We start from the raw sequence: 14,550 nt of genomic DNA on the forward strand, positions 1-14,550 counted from the left end.
CTTCTGTGAAAAAGCGCTTCCTTGATCTGGCTTGATCTACGGTCGCCATGTCATTTGCGGAGCGCTGCAACAGCCGGCTTATGTATATGCATGAGGTCCACAAGGTACTTTGCACTGACTATTTAGGGCAGTAAGTGGGCGTGGTGAGGGCGGGATGTTGCTAAAAAGCAGCTGAGAAACATTCTCGTTAGTCTCCGATTTATGAAGTGGAGATTGCGTGCAGCTGTGTGTACTCCATGTTTGATAGATCACAAACCTGCTTGGCGTAAGTAAATTTATTTTTTTTTTTTGCTGAGCTTAAGTACAATTTTAGTAAGGATTCTCTGCACTGTTTGATAAATGAGACCCCAGAACTGTACAGGAAGCATCACTGTGATGGTATGTGTCCATCGACAGCTAGCAAAATAGCCCTGATGGGGAGGCCTGTGTTTACAGAAAAAAGGACAGATTTTAGTGAACTGAGTCTAATTTTTACAATGATGAGTTTCGCTTCACAATGAAAGGACTCTGATATTAACAACTGTGATATTTCACTGAACAATCAGTTCAACTTATGGGGGAGCCAGGGGGAGCCTGGCTCCCCCGAAAGGGCAATGAGCTCCCCTGGAAGCCCTCAACTAACACACCTAGGGGGAGCCAGAAGAATGATCTGTTCTGTGGACAAACATCATTAGCTCTCTGGTTACGAGGTTTCACGTCTTGTTGTCTGTTGTTGGGTACAAATTCCTCCATGGTTTTCCCTCTTGCTTAAATCAACCCAATGTTAATTAATTACAATAAGATGTTACATGAGGTTGTGATTAATTTTTAATTAGAGTTTAACCTATCATTTTACTTTTGGTCAGTTTGTTTCTGGCTATTTAAAGCTGAGCAGTGGCTGTTTGTAGCCTTAAGTAAGCACAGACTTGGGTCATTACTTGTAACTGTTGTTTGCAAAGAAAAATAAAAGCAACTGTTTCCCTGAAGACGTACTTAAGTTTATCAACCAAGTGCAGATTTGAAAACAATAAATCTTTAGAAATTTGGAAGCAGCCTTTTGTCTTGGCATCTTGACAACGTCCATCAAGTCATAATTAATAGAACTTCTGCTGAGCTGCTAATGGAAAGCCTGACAGCCACATCAGTTGCTGGTGTAATATGTTTGCTCTGAACTCATCTCTGTTGTAACAAACATACAACACTGAGCAACTACAGTGATTTTCACAGTTGGTTCTGAATGAAGAGACGTTGCGAGGCTCACTGTCAGCTCCAACGTTATGCAATCCCAGTGTCCCCTGCAGTGGGAAAGCAAACACATGTCAATATAACCGCTCCACAGTGAGACTAACAGGCCTTGTTTTTCCTCAAAGCATCTGTATAACTGTCTGGTCTGAAACGGGAGTCCAGCTGCTGTAAGTGCTGCATGTTTGTGTAATTCTTTCCCTCCTTGCTTCTAATGAGGTATTTTGGCTTCCTTTAGCAAACACTCCCTCAGTAAAAACAGGTGACATCAGCCTTGTATAAAGTAGAGATGATGCATATTGGACCGTAAGGGTCAACATTTCAGAAAGGTGTGACAAGAAGATCAGCTGAGTGGAGGGACCCTGATAAACTTGTGTTATGGAGAATCATATCAGGGTCTTAATAATCAAAGTGCTCCACAAGAGGCTTAACATGCCCTAAGTATCCTGTCCATCCTGGTTGGATGTATTTGGTACTTAAGATTCAACCATCAGGTTCTTGTTTTAGTGCAGATCCTGTTCTGTTATTGCTGGATGCTAGAGCTGTGTCATTATAGTAATAAACTCCTGTACAGACATTCCCATGGCCTCAATCTCTGTCAGGGCAGGCTGTGTTTGGAAGATTTATGTGCTGAATACAGAAGCTTTTACTAAACATCATCCTTAATGCTGGAGAGAAGCTAAAGACCAAACACGTGTGTGTGGGCGATAATTACGTTCAAGATATCCTGTCACATCGAGAGAGGTGGACATCAAGCGTTGCTTATTTATGGACAGCCTGAAATGCACAGATATCCATCGTCCTGTTTTGAAACTATACACTGAATTTAAATGAACAACAGATTATTTAGTTGCTATTTAAGTTTTAATAGGAATAACCTAAATATCCTCAGTGAAGTACATTTATGTTGACCTTGGTTTTAATGTTCACTTTACTGGAAGGTCGCATGTAAACAAGTCAAAGAGCTGACAAACTTTATAGGGAAAGCAATTTGTCGGACTCAAGGCTAAAAGCATTTGAATAAACTCATGATGAACTTGTGTACATGTCTTACAGCTTTTGTCTGTGGCATACGGGCAGGTTTAGTATCAGGTCTGTTTTTATGTGCTGTTAAGGAGCAATACATCATAGACACTGCCTCTGAAAATGTATAGATCACTTATCTTTGTGGTTGAGAGAATAACCAATATTCTTGCAACATTCATGATTTGGCCTTTTATTAGACACCATCAGTCGTCTGCATCAGCCTCCTGGTATAGACGATAATCCAAGTTGATCACTTTTATATCAGCGTGCATTTTAGTAAAAACCTTGACCTTGAGGTGGACCTCTTCAGAAGTTGTTCTAGTTCTCATTTGTATTATTGAACTCTTTAGTTTGTCCCTCAAGTTCCTCTTGCAGCCATGACAGTTATCTATACCTTTCCAACTGTGGTGATGGGAACATCAAGATACATCAAGTCATGGACGTAGCTTTGACTTTAGAAGTGGAGGGTACACAATCTGCATGAGGACCGGGGAGGGAGAGGGGGGGTCTTTACAGCAAGTATACAAAAAATATGTCATACAGTATGTAATGGGAAACAGGCTTCAACGCAGGCGGTTGTTTTCTACTTGGTCCTAGCGCTCAACCAGTGTCTATTTAATATAGAATAATATTGTTTGTGGACAATAATTGACTATGTCCATGCATCAAGCTACAGCTGCATCACTGAGCCAATCTTGACCAGCTGGCAGCTGCATCATCATATGGTATGGCAGCATCACCAGTAAGGCCCGCAGAGAGTGGTTACAAGTTTACCAGAGCACCACAACCCTCTATGCAGAGCATTTACCACCACATGGTCCACAGGAGAGCAACCTCCTTCATCAAATACCCCACTCACCACCCAACAGGGACTGTTGGGTGGTGAGTGTTGGTCCCTTAACTTCAGGTCAAAAGTACAAAGGTGTGAAATACAAGAAGTCCAAACTAAACATCTGTTTTTCCCCCATGGACATCATTTGCATTATTTCATTTTCAGACAAAAATGCATGTTTCAAGAAAAAACAAAGAAATATCTAAGTGATCTCAAACTTTTTAACTATTATGTAAAAATGTTTAGTTTTGTTCAAATTGCATGCTTTGTGGGTTTTTGCTTTGTTAATGTGACCCTTTCAACTATAGTCACTCAGTCATCCTCATGGGAACCAAAAAACAATTAACTACATTTCTGCAGTGATCCATCTCTACAAGGGGGGCCGACGTTATCACTTTCTTACTTTGAATGATAAACTCAATGTTTTATGACCAAAACTGGGCTACTGAACTATGAGAGCCAGTGAAGTACTATATAAAGCTCAGAGGTTAAGGCTTTGCATGAATTGTGGCTGAAATAACATTATGTCAGAGACATGTGGGAATAGGGGGTGCTGCTGAGAAGATCCCATCTCCTCATGTTTCTCTCACCGTCCAGTGTGAGGCTGCGATGCCCTGTGGGAAAGAGACTCCTCATGTAGGATCTGACGCTGCAAAATCAAGAGGAGAATTTTGTAGCTTGACATGTTCTCAGCAGTAAAAATGTTTAAAGCAACAAGCCGAATGAAGTCCTTACTCCTCAGAGATTGAAAAAGATCACAGCACACTTAAGGCAAAGGAGGGAGAACCCCTGTAATAACAGCTTACAGTATGTAATGTCATTTTTGAAGGCTATCTGAGATGCTGGATAAATACTGGCTTTTAGACATGTTATAAAAACAAGAGTGCATTCCCTGCTGGCCACAAAATAGCAGTGTTTATGGAAGTGACCCCTAATTGTTTAGCCTGCAGTAATGGCTTCTGGCTTATTGCTACTCATACAAAGGGGCTGTAGAATTTAAAACCCTGTTTGTCTTGTTGAATGTAGGCAGCCAAAAGCCATGTCTGACCTGCTTTCCTGTGTAAATTAGTAATTTTGTAATGGCCACTGAGATTGTTATTTTCTGAGAAAAGTTGGTCTTACATATTAAAAGACACCTTAAATCTGTATGTTTCAAACCACTTCAGGGCAGTATACATAAACAGTGGTCGCGGTAATGCTAACCACTGAACAATGCTAGCCTGAGCTTCTGCTAATGCTAGCCTAAGCTACTAACATCCATGTTGGGCAAGAGGGAAACAAAGAAGAATTCTGAAGGACTACTCATGTTCCAGGATGTACGGGGAATATTCAGAAAGTTCCATAGGTTTTGGATTTTGTCTTTGTAACTTCCTTTGCTCGTCAACGTTGTTCACACTCCTGCACCACCAAACTGACCAATCACCATGCAGCTCATTTAATATTAATGTCCTGGCCAAGCTGGCAGTGGGAAACCATATTTTCATTGCAGGCCTAATTTATGAGGTTGAAGTGGCTCAATTATCTGGGCTCCTGAGTCTTTGTAAGCCACAACAAAGCTTCATGAGCTTGATAGATGCTCAAAGAACAGGTTCCAATCGTAAATAAACACTTTTCTATCGATTCTTTAAAATTAACTCATAACGCAACTTTCCTTTAAATTCTTAACATTTTCTTTTTTGGCTGAAAGTGAAATTAGAACATAAAGTAAAACACATTTGTACTTGGACAATAATTGTTTTTTTTATTTAAACCATTTATAGTTGGAAAGCCAGATTCACTGCCTTTACAAAGAAGAAAATCTGGTTTGGTCTCCAACAACGCTGTACTTGTGTTCAAGGGGAAGCTGTAGAGGCTGACTCGAGCTGAGCGAGTGTGGCGTGGCTTCTTAACCCAAGCGCGGAGTGACTGACGCCGGGTTGAGTGAGCACGCTGTTTAATCTAGGAGCCGGGTGCGCAGTGGTATGAAGAAACAGCTGAGCACAGCGGCTCCCACAGCACAGGGCTGACTTCTAAGAGTTGTCAGGTCTCTTAGATCTGGCTGATCTGGTTTGCATAGGCTGAGTGATCTGAGACAATCTGGTCAGGACTCTGAGTTTGGTTAGGTGAGAACGATGACTGAGTGATTTGGCGTTGTGCGGCACTTCCTTAAGTAGACTTGGCGGGTGACGTGAACCGGAAGGCTGGGGATGTTGGGTAATGGAGTTCGGATGGTCTGAGCGGCTCTGCGGTTCCTCCCTTGAGGAGGTCGATGGTTGTGAGGGAGACTGCGTGACAGAAGCCAGGGGAGCTTGCTGATTGGCGAACATCAAGTCATTTATTGTGGCAGAGGTGAAAGAGGTGGTGGTGGATTTCAGAAGGAGAATTAATACCATCATCCCCTAATCATCAGAGAAGGCATGGAGCTGATGAAGTCAGCTATACATTTTGGCCTGTAGATGACCTCTGCTCTGACCTTATATGGAACACAGCCCACATGTTTAAAAAGGCTAATCAATAAATCTATTTCATGAGGAGGCAGAATAATTGTGCTGTTCTTCTCATTGGTGAAGTGGATCACATCCTGTTGGATTGGAGTTTTGGTGGATGCTGAAAAGAAGGCAATGCAAAGGGTGGTTCGATTGGCTCAAACAATGACCAACCGCAGCCTGTAGCACCTGAGAGGACATCATCAGGAACCAGAGTAAGAAACAAAATAAAGAGTCCCATAGGGAGCATAAGTCATGCCCATCAACTTTTGGACCATGGGTGCCCAAATGCCAAAAAATTTAAAAAAAATATATATTCATGGGAGGATAACAGTTATTTTCATTTTTTGTCCTGGCTGTGGAACACTGGGCCAGCTCTATAACCTTGGGGGGTCCTGGAGGGTGCGTGGGAGTTCGCCCAACAAATCTACATGTGTTTTGTGGATTTGGAAAAGACATTTGAATGTGTCCCTTGTGAGGCCCTTTGGGGGTACTCCGGGAGTACAGGCTACCAGGCCGACTGATTCGGGCTGTTGGGTCACTGTATGACTGGTGTCAGAGCTTGGTCCGCATTGCCGGCAGTAAGTGGGGCTTGTTTCCGGCGAGAGACGGCCCTTGCCAAGGCTGGCCTTTGTCACTGATTCTGTCCATAACCTTTATGGACAGGATTTCTAGGCACAGCCAAGTTGTTAAGGGGATCTGTTTTGGTGGCCTAAGGATTGAGTCTCTGTTTTTGCAGATGGCCCAGACTTCTCTCCTCAGACACTTGGGCCAGCTCCTCCAGAGTAATCCTAAGGTGCTCCCAGGCCCGGCGAGAGACACCAGTTCACCTGTCGATCTTGCACCGCATCTTTCCCTCACTCATGAACAAGCCCCGAGATACTTAAACTCCTCCCCTTGGGGCATGACCTCGTCCATGACTCTCCTCAGTCTAGTGTAGACTTCAAGATGCTCTCAAGACTACAGCTCTTAAAATATGACTTAAATTGGATCACAAAGTCACTATAGTTCAATTGACTGTATGTGAACGTGGCTCTATAAAACTGTTATTTTAGTTTTTATATTTCCCCCTTTTTTGTATAAAATATTCTTGTATTTCTGCTTTTCTCTCAAACACGTCTTCCTTCATATCTTTACTTGTTTTTCCAAAAAAGCACTGCCCCGCTCTACACAGCATTTGCTGGTATGTGTGTCATTTACAAGGAAAGGTCTTTTTGGGTCATTTGTTCCATCTGGTCATCTTTGTGCCATAAAAGCAATTGCAGGTTTGGGCTGAGCTGGAAATAATCGTATGAAATGAGCTAAAGAGGTAGCTTCAGGCTCAGGAGTGTTAAATGTCAGCATGCTATCAGAATGAATCACATTAGGACAGCTGGAGGGCTCGCACATTCTCTACGGTCCTGGAAAACATTTTTGTATAAAAGTACATTTTAAAACTTCTAGAAGCAAACCGTGTCATACATCTCCGTCAATCTGCATGTCCACAAATCTAGACATGACCTTGGAAGGGGGATTTCACACCATGTGAGGACTGTTTTTAATATCTGTGGTGTACAAAAGGAGAGAATTATGTCCAAATTTGGCCTTGTTGCAGGTTTTCAGCTCATCTTTTTTCTTTTTACACCTCCTAAATAATTATGTGAAAGTCAGGCTTGGCATCCCTGGCACTCATCTACCTTCTTCTGCAGGTGGAAAATGTGCTTATATGGCACATTCAATCAAGCATTAAAGAAAAACCGAATAATAGGTGAAGGAATGTGAGCATCCAGACCCAGAAAAGGCTGCAGATGGTGGTAAGGGTGGAGAAAGTGTCTCAGAGAGCTGTTTCTAGACGAAGCCTATCAAGGGTCAGTTGTAGAACTAAAATTGGATTTGCATACATTCAGCATTCTCCAGCACCTCATCCAGGCAAGGATTTACACATACAAATGTTTCCCTTTGACTTCTCATAATGGGCTCGACACACGGGAGGCGACATCGCCTCTCCTCCATTCATTTTCAATGAGACATGCGCGACAAAGCGATAATCGCGGGTCTCCCTCCTACCAAGCGAAACGCGAAAAACATGCGTGTGAAATTTTGCGCTTGTGCACGTGCCGTGCACAGGCGACCCAGCGACGCGATCCCAGAAAGTTGAAATATTGTCAACTTTTCATCGCTGTCACTCGGACGAGGACCAATCAACGGCGGTTTCATTCACTGACCAATGAGCGGGCAGGATGCTCCGTACATCTCCAAGCAAACATGGAGGAGAAGTTGATTATTATGTTTTATAGTAAAATCAGAAGTAAGATTTCACATAACTGTAGCAGCACCTTGTGAAACATCATATCTCCCTTTTTTTTTTACTCTGAACTGCTTAAATAACCTTAATTCCCTCCAACCTGACACAGCCAAACAAAACAACGGAAGTTTCAATTTCGCCATGGAACAGAACGCGTAGACGGCTTTGCCGCTGGCCGCTGCCACGGGTCGCCTCCCGTGTGTCAGGTAATAAAAGTGACAAATTTTGCTGATTGCAGTCGTTTGTCGCCTCCCGTGTGTCGAGCCCTTAAAAGTAAAGATTTTTGTCCTGCAACCGATGTCTGTTAGTTTGAATTCAAGGAATCAAAGAAACATCAAACCCTACTGCAGCAGTCAATAATCAAATAGTCTGCATCAGGTTAACTTTGTCATCAATTCAACAGGACTTTCCACAATATTCCTAGAACATGTCAACATGATGACTGCAGCTGTCATGAACTCCTCCTCTTAACCTCCTCTGCGGGCCGGGCTGGCGCTGCACTCCAGTTCCCAGCATGCCTGTCACCGACGCTTCCCGGTGACGTCATCCCGCTGAGCCTATTTAAGGACCTGTCACAGCGGAGCCGGCACTCAGTCATCATCTAACGATAGACGCCAAGCCATTCTAAGACCTAAGACACTAACTCTACAAACCATACGGGAAGAGAACTTCCCACGCTGCCACATATCAGTCTCCATCCACCATTCTCTCCGCGCCTGGGTCTCATAACCACTCCAGCTCAGCCCACCGAACCTGACAGGATGACTGAGTCCCGAGTAGACCCAGCGGAGATCGCACAGCTGCTCAGCCGAGTAGAACGCCAGGAGGCGGACAACGCCCAACTCCGTGTGGAGAACAATCAGCTGCGTGCTGTTACTGATCGCCTCGCATCCAAACTCGATTCCGTCACCGAACTGGTAGTCCAACTCTCCTCAGCCCTCCAACGACAGTCATCTGCCACTCCTAACGTGGTGGAGCTGTATCTAAGTCTCCCAGAGAAATGGGATGGGATTAAAGGATCCCCGGAGAGCATGTTGGCCGTTCTGTCAATGACTTTTGAGTGTCAGCTGGCACGCTACCCGACTTCCTGCTCTCGCGTGGCTCTGTTAACCTCCCTGCTGACTGGGCGAGCCGGTGAATGGGCGGCTGCTCTGTACCATCAGAAGTCCCCAGTCTGCAACGACTATGAAGCCTTCGTGAAAGAACTGAAGAAGGCATTCGTTCATCCCAGCAGCGAGGTCGCAGATGAGACACGCCTGCTCCAGCTTCGACAAGGCTCTCAGACCGTGGCCGAATTCACCTCACGCTTCCGGACCACCGCTGCCCGTCTAACCTGGGGTGATGCCGCGGTGAAGGCTGTGTACTTGGAGGGATTGTCACCCCGCATCCGTGAGGGCATGATTGGTCACGAGGCTCCAACCACCCTGGACCAGGCGGTGGACCTGGCTCTCCAGCTGGACCGCTGCCTCCTCACCAGACCAGGAGTGAGGGCGGTTCCCGTACAATCCCGAACTTTCCCCCGCCGTCAGGAGAACCAACCCATGGAGGAACCCATGCAACTGGGTCATTTGCCCCCCGAGGAACGGGCGCGCCGTTTTCAGGAGGGACGATGCGCCTATTGTGGGGCTCTGGGTCATCCCCGTGCAACATGCCCCATACGCCCGGGAAACGGTCCCTCCGGGTCGGTGTAGGAGCTGCCTCACTCGGAGTTTCCACTCATGCAGCTCCTCATCACACCACCCTCTCGGTCTCCTTCCAGCTGAGCCAAGGACCGGTCCCCCTGGTGGCCCTCCTCGACACCGGAGCTGCAGAAAGCTTTATCGATCAGGGGTTGGTCAACCGGCTCAAGATTCCACTCACCCTCCTCGATCATCCCGTTCCCGTCACCTCAGTGGACGGGCGCCCTCTCATGCCATATCCGATCACGCACCGAACCCAGAACCTCCGGATGACCATCGGAGAACACGTAGAGACCCTTCATTTCTTGGTCATTCACGCCCCTACGACTCCTCTCATTCTGGGTCATTCCTGGTTCCGCCTCCACGACCCTCACATCTCCTGGTCCACCAGTAAAGTCATGGCATGGGGTGTTAACTGTCGCCTTCATCATCCGTCTCCAGGATCACAGCCTAGGGAGACACCACCCAAGGATGTGGATTTAACACTCCTTCCAGGATCACAGCCTAGGGAGACACCACCCAAGGACGTGGATTTAACACTCCTTCCACCCCAATACCACGATCTGGCTCGGGTCTTTGCAAAGGAGCCTACCACCAAGCTGCCTCCTCATCGCCCCTACGATCTGGAGATCAGGCTTCAGCCCGGAACCACCCCGCCTCGGGGTCGGCTGTTCTCGCTCTCCCCGGCAGAGACCCAGGCGATGGACGCTTACATCAATGAGGCTCTCCAGAAGGGGTTTATCCGACATTCCACGTCTCCTGGGGCGGCAGGGTTCTTCTTTGTGAAGAAGAAGGAAGGTGACCTCCGGCCCTGTATAGACTATCGTGGATTGAATAAAATCACCATCAGGGACCGCCATCCTCTTCCCTTAATGAGCACGGCTCTGGATGCCACTGCCCAAGCCACACTGTTTACCAAGCTGGACCTCCGCAGTGCATACAACCTCATCCGCATAAAGGAAGGAGAGGAGTGGAAAACCGCTTTCATTACACCCACTGGACATTATGATTACCTGGTCATGCCCTTCGGCCTCTGCAACAGCCCTGCCGTTTTCCAGCGTTTCATCACTGATGTCCTCCGTGACATGCTGGGTCGTTGGGTTTTTGTTTACTTAGACGACATCCTCATCTACTCCCGCACGGCCGAGGAACACACCCAGCATGTTCGAGCCGTTCTGTCACGCCTCCTGGAGCACGACTTATTCTGTAAACTGGAGAAGTGTGCTTTTCACCAGGAGTCCACCTCGTTTCTGGGATTCATCATCTCCTCCCAGGGCCTGCGCATGGACCCACAGAAGGTTCAGGAGGTCGCGCAGTGGCCACTACCCAAGACCCTGAAGCAGTTGCAGAGTTTCCTGGGGTTCTGCAACTTCTACCGCCGGTTTATCCGCAACTTCAGCGCCCTGGCGTCACCATTAACTTCCCTGACGAAAACAACCAATCAGCCTCGCCCTTTCCGCCTCTCCCCGGAGGCTGTTGCTGCCTTCCATGAGCTGGTCCGCCGCTTTGTAAGCGAGCCCATCCTCCTCCACCCGGACCTAACCCGGCCTTTCGTTGTGGAGGTGGACGCCTCTGAGACGGGCGCGGGAGCCGTACTGTCACAACGTGGCCAGGACTCCAAACTCCATCCCTGCGCATTCTTTTCCCGGAAGTTCTCTCCTACCCAGCAGAACTATGGGGTCGGGGACCGGGAATTGTTGGCGATAAAGTGGGCCCTGGAGGAGTGGCGACAGTGGCTCCTGGGTACCCCCACTCCTTTTCTAATCTGGACTGATCATCAGAACCTCATCCATATTCAGACCGCTCGCCAACTCAACCCTCGTCAGGCCCGGTGGGCCCTCTTTTTCGAACCTTATAACTTTCACATCGCCTACCGCCCCGGCTCAAAGAACCTCAAGGCGGACGCCCTGTCCCGTCAACACACCCAGGATCCAAGGCCTCCTGAACCGAGGTCCATCCTCCCGACCGAACGGTTCTTGGCCGCCCTGCAATGGCCCCTGGAAGCCTCCATCCGGGCGGCTCTCCCGGCGGACCCGGCGCCCCCAGAGACGCCTCCTAACCGCCTTTACGTTCCGGCCGTGTGTCGACAGGAGGCCTTGAGGTGGGGGCATAGTTCACGGCTCGCGGGACACCAAGGCCAGGCTCGTACCTTCCAGTTCCTCCGCCGGGCCCTGTGGTGGCCCTCTATGAGAAAGGACGTGCGTGAATACACCGCTGCATGTGACACTTGCGCCCGGTCTAAGTCCACCACCCAACCTGGAGCCGTGGAATTGCAACCGCTCCCTGTGCCTAAAAGGCCGTGGTCGCACATAGGTGTGGACTTTGTCACGGGGCTTCCCGTTGCCGACCACCTGGACACCATCCTCACCATCACCGACCGCTTTTCGAAGGCTGTGCATTTAGTGGCTATGGCAGGGCTCCCCACGGCTAAGAAGACGGCGGAGCTCCTCCTCGATCATGTGGTGAGGCTCCACGGATTCCCCCAGGACGTGGTGTCTGACAGAGGGCCTCAGTTCATCTCACGTTTCTGGAAGGCTTTCTGTCGGTTGGTGGGCGCTTCCGCCAGTCTGTCGTCAGGCTATCATCCCCAGACTAATGGTCAGACGGAGAGAGCAAACCAGCAGCTTGGGCGTTACTTACGCTGCTTCGCCTCGTCTCAACCGTCCACCTGGCCTCGTTACCTCCTATGGGCGGAGCTCTCTCACAACCTCCAGACGTCCTCCGCCACGGGTCTATCGCCCTTCGAGACCTGCTACGGATGCCAGCCCCCTCTTTTTGACCATCAGGTGCCGGAGGTGGAGGTTCCGGCGGCTCAGGATATGGTCCGCCGCTGCCGTCTCGCTTGGATCAGGGCTCGCGCCGCCATCACCCGGGCTAATACGGAGTACTCCCGACAACACCGCCGCCGCCACCGGCCCGGCCCTGTGTTCCAGCCTGGTGACCGGGTTTGGCTCTCTACCGCAAACCTCCGGTTTCCGGCTGGTTCCAGGAAGCTGTCGCCTCGCTTTTTGGGGCCCTTCCCAGTCCGAGATGTCCTCGGTCCGGTCGCTTACCGGCTGCGCCTCCCTTCCACTCTTAAGGTGCACTCGGTATTCCACGTCTCACAGCTCAAGCCGGTGGTGTCTTCTCCTCTCCATCCGCCTCCGGCCCGGGTGCCGACGCCCAGAGATGTCGATGGGGACCCCGTCTACACCGTCCGCAAGATTCTGGACGCCCGCCGCCGGGGCCGTGGATGGCAGTATTTGGTGGACTGGCAGGGTTATGGTCCGGAGGAACGTAGCTGGGAGCCTGCCCGCTCGTTTCTGGATCCTTCCCTGTTGGCTGATTTCTGGTCTCGTCGCCCTGGGCCTTCTGGAGCCGTCCCTCGCGGGGGGGGGGGGGGGGGGGGGGGGGTCCTGTCATGAACTCCTCCTCTTAACCTCCTCTGCGGACCGGGCTGGCGCTGCACTCCAGTTCCCAGCATGCCTGTCACCGACGCTTCCCGGTGACGTCATCCCGCTGAGCCTATTTAAGGACCTGTCACAGCGGAGCCGGCACTCAGTCATCATCTAACGATAGACGCCAAGCCATTCTAAGACCTAAGACACTAACTCTACAAACCATACGGGAAGAGAACTTCCCACGCTGCCACATATCAGTCTCCATCCACCATTCTCTCCGCGCCTGGGTCTCATAACCACTCCAGCTCAGCCCACCGAACCTGACAGCAGCTGCCTGAGTGATGAGCCACAGCTGCAGGTCTCTGTATGCAAATCTGCCTGTAACAATATATTTATTCATTTTTGGGGGACACATTTCCAAATTCCATTCTTACAAGAATTTTTGCCACTGTAGTTGTTTTTGAAACTCTTAAAAATAGTCAGCAGATAGTCTCCAGATGTTCTTAAATACTGATTAAAGTTTTGATGTCTTTTACTTTTACTAGCTCTAGGTTTTGAAGATCAAAGTTTCAAGACATGGAATTGTTTGTCCATTTGCATTTGATTGTTCATTATAGCAAAACACACACACACACACACACACACACACACACACACACACACACACACACACACACACATTCAGCAGTTTAATTTCCAGTACGACAGAGAAGTGTTTAGATTTGGGGTGATTACTGTGTACTTCAGTTTCTTTTTTTGATATAAACTGTCAACAATTTAAAGGCTAAAAAAACACAATTTTTAGGTTACCTGGTGAATTACTTGTTGAAAATTTCCTTCTCAGTCTGCATGTCAGACGACACTGGAAAGTGAAGAAAAAAATAGACTTTCTACCAAACACTCAATCTAAGTGGGGGTTTAAGGGTACAGATTATTTACTGTTAGCACCAGCCATGACTTTAAGAGGCTGTCCTACATCATGACGTCTAATTGGCCGACAATGGGAAGACTGTTAAAAAGGCAGTGGGAGAGAGGGCGTGTTGGCATGTGCACACACACACACACACACATGCACACACACACACACACACACACGCACACACTTGCATTGTTTGTGTGGACCTCCATTGAGTTTCATTTATGTTACCGACTCCACTAGTCCTAACCCATACCCTAACCTTAACTAATAAGGTCGTATTCCCAAACCTAACTAAAAGCTAATTCACACCCTTCCTCAGGTTTTAGGGTGATTAGCAATGTGTGGAAGTCTAAATTTGACCTTTTAAACATATAAAAACAAGAACACACACAGGGACAGAAAAAAATAGTAAATGAGATGTTTCTGGTGGTTGATGTGACTGACAGGTACAATTTCCTAAGGTGTGGAGTAGCTGGCCTGAAGTGTGAACATATGGCACTAAATGCAGGGACCACCCACTGGGCTCTGTGTGTGTGTGTGTGTGTGTGTGTGTGTGTGTGTGTGTGTGTGTGTGTGTGTGTGTGTGTGTGTGTGTGTGTGTGTGTGTGTTAAAAAGCAAGCAGCATATCATAAGTGGGGGGGGGGGGGGGGGGGACATTACTGGAGAGTTACCAGGCTAAAACCTCTACTGAGCAAAATCTACACAAAGCTTGTCAATTTGATCAAACTATTTGTCCTAAATTA

The sequence above is a fragment of the Nothobranchius furzeri genome, chromosome 1 (genome assembly GCF_043380555.1).
Source record: "Nothobranchius furzeri strain GRZ-AD chromosome 1, NfurGRZ-RIMD1, whole genome shotgun sequence".
In the NCBI taxonomy this organism is placed as follows: domain Eukaryota; kingdom Metazoa; phylum Chordata; class Actinopteri; order Cyprinodontiformes; family Nothobranchiidae; genus Nothobranchius; species Nothobranchius furzeri.